This window comes from Neltuma alba, unplaced genomic scaffold (assembly GCF_004799145.2).
Source record: "Neltuma alba isolate B1F8T4 unplaced genomic scaffold, ASM479914v2 tig00010542_pilon, whole genome shotgun sequence".
Taxonomy (NCBI): Eukaryota; Viridiplantae; Streptophyta; class Magnoliopsida; order Fabales; family Fabaceae; genus Neltuma; species Neltuma alba.
In genome coordinates, this window is record NW_021635412.1 from 3,248 (window position 1) to 10,475 (window position 7,228).

The following is a 7,228-nucleotide window of genomic DNA, read 5'->3' on the forward strand; positions in this document are numbered from 1 at the left end:
TTCAACCAAGCTACTAATACCTCCCGATTTTCTCTTAAACCAGCATATATGTCCTGAATGTTTTGCCAGCAGATTACAACAGACGACACATAGATGAGTGTCACTGACAATTTTAGGCATACTCAGTAGATCAGTGGTAAGCTCAGTAGTGTTATCATTGTTGGAGATTTTGTTTATTTTCCTCTGCTTAACTAATTGAAGCCTTCTCAATTGAAAACTCACTGAATTTGCTATTCTTCTTGTCGCTGGCATTTTTGCTTCTTGTACTTGTCCAACCCTTCACCTCTCTTCCTCTTTCCTTGACTCCCTAAGCACTAGGTACAGTGGGTGCAATGTTCGATGTGTTTGTAGTTAAATTGATGCCATCCAAATAGTCTGAAACTCCTACACGGCGTAGAAGTGTCGTCTTCACTATCCCTAAACCTTCTTGCCAATCCATTGTTGGTTGGTAGTCATTTGGCTAATCAGCCCTCTGTGGCTCAGGCCCGGTCCAAGATGGTGCCTACATATCATCTCCTGATGGCATAATGTCCTTGAATATAGTTTCCAATTTAGTGCGAAACCTTAACCAATGGTGCCTAAACTTTTCATATGCTGGATTTTCTGCAAACTTAAAAGTAAACCAAAGTTAAATATATTCCAAAAGTATAATACTGCTTCTAAATTAACACAAGCTAGTTCATACCCATAATTTCCTGTCCCACCACTCATCAGATGCCACCACTGTGTTCCTTTCAGGGTCCCACCTATACTGGTCTCCTTAGCAATTAGTTTATTAAATGTTCTTCCACTCTTTTCTCAAGTTATCTAACCTATTTTTCAGTTGCTTTCTTTCATATCCTCTCCTTATCTTTTCATTGAAAGTTTTATGAATGTTGTCCCAACCTTGTTTTGTAAATGAAGATCTTGACAAAGTTTGCTATAAATCTGGTCAACACATATTTTGAGAAAAACACCTGTGGTGCTCATGTCCCAATGTGCTTTGCCTTATCATTACTTATAGTTCTTGTTGAAATTACATATATCAAACCCATAATTAGCCAAGAATCAAACAGTATAATCAAGCAGTATAAACCACAATATATGTAAATCAATTTATCACCAAAACTGCCTTAATTCAAGCAAACTTGGGGTATGCTAACCTTAATACTAGAATTTTTCAGCTTAAACAAGACCATAACAGATTCAACTCAACATAGGCGATGGATTGAAACGGAATAAACGTCACTAAAAATTGGCAGAGCTCTAAATTCATGTTTGGATCAAAATTTTCAAACTCAATGCTCAATGTAGCTGGAAAAACCATAAAAAAATTAAAATTGGTCATGACTGAGTACGGATAACAGAAAACACAGAATCACAAAACACAATAGATTGCCAAACTTTCAATATAATCAAGCAGTATAATCAATCATGTGAATGATTTCTTTTTTCAATATTCAGATTGTTCATACATGCTAAATATATCCACATATCCAAATATACCGTGTGAATCAAAAGCTTCAACCAAGCCGGAATACATCCACATATCCTAGCTAAATATATCCACATATCCTTGATTACCATCTTTGTATTCCCCCCCAAAGTTCAGAACATGGCACACTCATTTTAATTCCTTCACTTTCTTCCCTAATTATTGTTTGAGAATTCTCAGATGCAATCGAGAGGAGAAGCAGTAGTATTGAAATGAGTTCAAGATATATCAATGAGTGAAAGCAAGTATCTGAATTGCGCGTAAAATTGGAGATCAGAAATGGAGAAGTCATGCACTTTACTGGTTCACTTCGATAAGGGCACACCAGCACTTGCCAAACTATCATATGCTTTGGTCAAATAGAACGTCCGCAGGAGAAGGAGAAGGAAAAAAAACAGAAGATGATTCTTTGCACACACAACAGTAGCTATAACTAGAGGAGAAAGGAAAAAAAAACCTCGCCTCCTTCAGCCACAGTCAGCACAGACAAGGAGATGGAGGATCTAAAGTCAAACAGGGAAAAGAAAAGAAAAGCAACCACGGTACCTTGAGCGGCGGAGGAAGACAGCGGCGATTCTTTGCACACACACCCGATGATGGTAAGGAAAATGACACAGATCTGTCGCAACAGTGATAGAGGGAGAACAGCCACTGAGACCTACGGATGGAGACACAGAGAGAGAGTAACGGATGGAGACACAAGCAACAGCGATAGACGGAGACCCACGGATGGAGACGGCGAGAGAGTACCGAGAGTGATGGATGAGGATAGAAGGCCGAATGTAGAGCAAGAGGAGCCTCCCGTTGCTCGGTTGAATGTTCTGAGACTTCGAAGAGGGTTGGGGTAGAAATGATAGGTGAGAGAAATTAAATACCTATTAATGTTCATTTAACGGTAAATTTCATTTTGAACGATGGAAAAGCTGGAGCAGGTAGCGTCTGAAAATAAGCAACTTTTGCTTATAAGTTAGTTCCAAAAGCAACACATCCAAACAATCATTTTTACTTAAATAAGCCAGCAACCTCAGTTACACCCTTTCCTAGTGTGCTTTTAGCTTCTCTGATGACAATCCAAACATAGCCTATATCAATGATTGAGTTGAGAGTTCATCAAGAACCAAACTCAGATCTTTCAAACTAAGATAAACTACAAGTCTTAGAGTTCAGGATTGAGGTTTTATGACTTGTCCAAGACTTATATTTGGGTTGTAGCTCATGAATATACTATAAATTGCACAACTCAAACACCCAATTAAATTTAGTTCCTCCCATTCTTTTTCTTTATAACAAAATTTTAGGAAAGGGGTTGGGCTCACCCATAATCCAAGGGCAGAGCATCTAACGCTTGATCCACTAGGGCCTGTCCCTATGGGCACAGAAGATTGATAAGCAAGCCCTTTTTTTTTGGCTCAATAAGTAGGAATCTCCCAGCTTCACTATGCTGTGGTGATGCCTCCCCCAGCTTCGCGATTGGAGCCACAAAAAAAGTGGACTCCCCAAGATCGAACCCCTTCCTTTTGGGAGAGTCCAATCCCTTCGCTAGTTGAACCCACGGACGAGGGGTTTAGTTCCTCCCATTGTTTTCTTAGGTGGGTTGGCACATATAGGCCAACTTCTAATGAAGGTATGTCTAGACTTAGCTACAAATTTGCAATGGCAAAGTATGTAAGAGGTCCAACAATAGTACCATTAGTGCAAGTACAGTAGGTTCTGAGTGATTATAATCTTTGCGATCATCAAAGAATTGGTGTTGCTTGATCTAAACCAATATGTTAGGGTTAGAGTTCATGAGTAGAAGAATGGTCGAAAGCCACCTTTACATCCTAATTTTTTAGGGTGAGTGCTAGAGAAGGCAATGAAGATCCTCTATGGTGAATCCTCATTGGAAAATAAGGACCATACCCTACCATATAGGACATCCTCAAAGGATTGTCTCCCAAATGTAGTCCACCTACAAATATTTAACAAAAATGTGTTAAGAAAGTGAAATTAAGTGAAATTTGAGGATATTAAAAAAATTAGTTAAGCTAGTATTTTGTAATAGATAAATATTGTTTTTCCTAAAAATACTCTTATTAATCATGTGCATGAAAGTACCCTTTAATGAAAACTCCTTAACATATATACTCCTCGGGTCCTTAAATAGGACCTAATTGTTGAGTTAGTTTTGGTCCTAAATATAAGACCCATTTCTCATATTTATCAATTTTCTCTAAATTACCCTAGGGATACTCCCTCAACCATAATCAAGTAGAAGAGGAAGAGGGGGGGTATTAAGAAAGATGATTATGGTATTTTAAGAAAAATATGTCACATTTGTTCTAATTAACTAACTTACCTAACTTCCTTATCTAATCAAATTAGTTAAATAGGTCTTATATTAAGAACCGGAAGAGTACATATAGTCATTATAGGGATTACTTGGAGACAAAATGGATAAATCCTTGAGACAAAGTGAATGGATCTTATATTTAGAATCAAATTTAATTTTTAATTAGCTCATGTATTAGGGATCAGAGGTAGTAAATAAGAGTCAAAAATCTCAACAATATCCATTTCAAACGATTCTACTATACTCTTTTTGAGTCTTGGATTGGATGAGACTAAATTCTCTTCCAACTATATGAAATTTGAAATCAAGAACTTCCTTGTCTCTTTGCCAGACTTCTTAAGTGTTTGGAGTGTCCAAGAGATACTCAAACATATGCTTTTCGAATGACATGTATTGGAATAGGTTGTGAGCAAGAATGTTAGAGATGCCACATATTGAAGATTGCTTTGAGGAAGCTTGAAACATTAGCCCTCCTCCCCAACACCAAATGTATCTTTAATTAATTACAATTTCACCAAGGTACAAAAAATAATAAAGAAGCATTCAAGTCATTTATTAGTTTTCTAATACATCTTCTTGTAAATTTTGCCTTACCTTTTGTATATTGGGTGGTGAATTGGAGAGTTGGGCAAAATCTTGCACACAAAATTCTCAGCTTCTAGCCAGTATTGATCAAAGTTCTCATCATGATTTAACATTGCTCTCTGCATTAACATTTAAAACTAGTAACTCACATAAACCAAGGCATATATGTTTATACAAATACATTCATCATTGAAAAATTACTCCTTTGTATGATACAAATTAAACAATGAATTACCTATACTCCTCCGGTCTTATTTATAAGATCTCAAAATTTGAATTTTTTTTGTTTCTTTTTATAAAATCTTATTAAAGATTGTTTGAACATTAAATGTGTTTTTATCAATTTTATCTATAATTAATTTTCTATTCTCTCTCCTAATCTTTTTCTCATATTTGATTCTCTTTCATCCTTTATGTCATACTGGGATTTCTCTCTCTTATATGCTCCCTCATTAAATAAGGACATATTGAAAAAAGAGCAAGGATTAATTTTTACATATTGTTACTTTTAACTAATTTTAACACTTTTTTAAACAGCATAATTTAGTTAATAGGATTTTATAAAAAGGACAGAGGGAATACTAAAAAGTGGGTTTTTAAATTTGTTTTAAAACAATAAGTATATAAAAATATATAAATTATTTTTTTTAAAAAAATTTTCATGGAGAGAGAGTGAGAGAAAGAATGAGCAAACCCAATAATACACTGAGATTACCCATAATTAATAAAGGTAAAAATAAAAATGATAGTCCCTCCAATACTAAATATAAAACTAGTTAATAAATTTGTAAGGATTAGAAAATTAACTAAGTTAGTTATTTATAAATAAACTGTTTGTTAGTTTCTTAAAGTATCACTTCTGATCATTTGCATGGAAATTGTTACTCTGTTGATGAAAATTCTCCTTAATATGTATTATTAAGGGCGAGCTTAAGGAAAAAAATTATAAATTTGGAAGATAAAATGAATTGAGATTTTATAATTAGGATAAAAATAAATCCATCTACTAACTCTTACATTTAGTATTAGAGGAAGTATTACAAAAATTCGAATAGGCTATTAATTAATGTCTTTTCAATTATAAATAGAAACATGTTAAAAAAAACTTTCTACCATATTTTACAGGAAGGAGTATACTATATTACTCTTGACTAAAAATATTTACCCTTGAGAGAAGCAATGTGCACCAGCATACTTGTTGGTCCTAACTAAAGATATCTGGTTCAAGATAGTCATCAGCTCCAAATTCTTAATTAATTTATTATAATAAATAGCATTTGTTGTCCTAAAAAGCGATGCAAACTCCCCACAATAGCTCATCGTAAATCAAAAAGAAAAATATTAAAAATCATACTCTTTGCAAAACTTATGTGTTAGCCGAAAAAACTTTCAGACCAAATTACAATGTACATTAAATAAGGCATTATGTGATGTTAACTGTACAACTTTTTTTCATTCATTAATTTACGAGGACCATCAGTTTAACATGGAAACAATTCTCTAAAGAGGATAAACGTGAAACATGGCATATAAAAGAAACACTCATTTTTCTTTGAAAATATCTGAAAATATTAGAATCTGGAAAAACATAATTATTGGAACAGTATTAATTAATTAATTATCTTGTAACCATTATATGAGCAATAAAATGGGCAAACAGCAGATCCAAGTGAACTATTATAAGAACCTTGATATCTCAAAGCAAATTTGAACACTTTTTTGGCGGTCCTAAATAAAATCTTTGAATATGTTGGATCAGCCGGTTTCCCTGGCCGCCTCTAAACCGGGTTTATCACATGCCAGACCCAATACACGGTTCGAACCTTGTTCATATTCAAGCCTTTCCCAACTTTGTGGTCCATTCCGGTGACGACGCCTATGTGGAGTCCACCAGGAGCAGGAGCAGTGGCACACTTTAGGAGGTAGTCGGTGGCCTCTTGTATTTGGGAGCCCATTCTCCAGCCGTGTTTAATTGTGCTCCCTGATAACATGGTAGCCGTGAATGCCATTGGAAAGTTGAATTTGACGTTGCCCTTGTTTAAGATCATGATTAAAATTATTTATAAATAGATTTTATGTAAGTCAAAACAAAATTTTTTCACATGTTTACCTTGCATACCATAAATCACGATTAAAAAATTACTTATAAGTCATTCCAAACGAGTCCATTATTTCCAACATCATACCTGTTAAATCCACCTACCAAATATCAAAGTATTGTTTTGTTCACTTACAAGTTTCTTAATTTTCTTGTTTGATTTAGAGGAAATTAATTATATTTATTTTAATTTCATTAAAATTACATGAATCAAATTATTCTGCCCTTCATTCTATTTTAATGTCAAATTCATGAAGAGTATAAAAGGCTTAAAATTAAATTAACAGTAATATTTATTAAGAAAAATTAATTAATTAGTCCTTATAATTTTATCTAATTTTAATTGAGCCCCTGTATTTTTTTTTTATTAGGTCTTATAGTTTCTTCAATTATAGATATTAGTCTCTATACTAATAATTTATTAATTTGTAAGATAAAGGACTACAGTAGTTGATGACGAGATTTTCACTTAATATATACCTAAATTAATTTTTTCTATATGGATCTAAATAAAATCAAAGTCAACTAGATGCAAGAGAGGTTTTATGTCAATAATAAATAAATTTTTATTTAATAATTTTATTTTTTTTAAAAATTTCTTTTTTACTTTGTATTTTTATGATAACTTATATGTCACTTAATTAACATTTCACATCAATTTTAATTAACACATTATGAGAATATGGACTAATGTTTATAATTAAGAAAACTGTGAGAACAAATAAATAGAAAAAGATAT

At 33.4% G+C, this 7,228-nt stretch overlaps 1 pseudogene; it reads right to left on the minus strand.

The window, feature by feature from the left end:
- Window positions 1-3,233: 3,233 nt before the first annotated feature.
- LOC114756897 (endoglucanase 9-like) lies at window positions 3,234-5,711 on the minus strand (annotated as a pseudogene).
- Window positions 5,712-7,228: the final 1,517 nt, after the last annotated feature.